This window comes from Colobus angolensis, unplaced genomic scaffold, assembly GCF_000951035.1.
Source record: "Colobus angolensis palliatus isolate OR3802 unplaced genomic scaffold, Cang.pa_1.0 Scaffold191, whole genome shotgun sequence".
Lineage (NCBI taxonomy): Eukaryota > Metazoa > Chordata > Mammalia > Primates > Cercopithecidae > Colobus > Colobus angolensis.
In genome coordinates, this window is record NW_012115055.1 from 2799663 (window position 1) to 2801312 (window position 1650).

Genomic DNA, 1650 nt, shown 5'->3' on the forward strand with positions numbered 1-1650 from the left:
CTAGTCCACTGGTAACAATACTTTGATGGGGGTGGTGTTAATATACTTCCTCAAGGTGACGGTAATAGGAACTATGCTCAGGCATGCACAAGCACGCCAGTGGTGAAGGGCACTGGTGCAGTTTGCATTCTAGTGGTACCAGTGATGCACTGGGACTCAATAGACATTTTAGTGTAAGAAATAATAAATAAATATAAAAACATAGTTGGTTTTTAGTAAATATATAGTTGATTTTATATTAAATAAGAAGCATATTTTTTCCCTGAGAAGATTTTTACCATGTCACTTTTTAAATTCTTTTTCAATTTATTTTTATTTTTGATGTGGAGTCTCTGTTGCCCAGGCTGGAGTGCAGTGGCACAATGTTGGCTCACCACAAGCTCCACCTGCTGGGTTCACACTGTTCTCCTGCCTCAGCCTCCCAAGTAGCTGGGACTACAGGCACCCACCACCAAGCCCAGCCTTTTTTCTCTTTTTTTTTTTTGCATTGTTAGTAGAGACGGGGTTTCACTGTGTTAGCCAGGATTGTCTCAATCTCCTGACCTCGTGATCCGCCCGCCTTGGCCTCCCAAAGTGCTGGGACTACAGGTGCGAGCCACCTTGCCCGGCCTTACCATGTCACTTTTAAGGAGAAAATGAAGTAAGGTTCTCTGTAAAATAGTCTTACACTGGTGCAATATTCATTATTAAATAAATCATGTTATAATTCACACTTACATAAGACCTTTTTGATAATTTAATTTTGGTTGCTCTTTAATTTTTTTAACTAAACTAAAACAAAAAAAAAAAGACTTTGTTTAATTAAATTAAACAAAAACAAGAAGACTAGAGAGTCAAAATAATTTCTCCTTATCTGAACTTTGTAGATTCTCCATGATAATTTGGCACCAATGCACACAGAAAATAGTTAAGCAAATCATCTCAAATAATTTTTTCTTAAAGAGACAGTCTCTATCTAAGCTTGCTAAATAAATATATTGATTCATACATGACTCTATTTTTTAAAATGCATGTTTAACACATACAAAGTTCAGGCAGTATTTTTTGACACATTATATCAAATAATAAGGGAATATTAAGTAATGTGGCTTCTCTGTTTATGACATTTATAGTTGTCTTTGCACTGTATTTAATCATACAAATTGATCTGAAATTATTTCTATATTAATTCTCATAAAACAGACTTTGCTGGTGAAAATTTTCTCTAATAGAATAAGGTAAATTTGCTGAGACTGAGTTTTTTCTAAATTCATTTTAGCAGTTTGAACAATTTGAGATTCCACAATATGAAAGAGTCAGGTTAGTCCACTAGCCTTGTTAGTAGAATATTCAAAAAACAACCTTGAAACAGTTAAATCATGTCTATTAATCAAAGTTTCATATGCATGTGGCCTGTTCACAAGACAGAAAAGACTTTAGAATGAATCAAATAAATATACATTGTTTTCAAGGTCTGAAAAAAATTGGGGGCAAAATAAGGTAGGCTACATCCAAAATTCTGTGACTTCATTCTTCATTATTTATTTATTTATTTTGTATTAACCAAGTTAGTTCCCTTTTATTGCTGAGTAGTATTCCATAGTACGGATGCATCACAGTTTAACAATGTACTCATAAAATGATATTTAGGCTATTTCCTTTTTTTTTTTT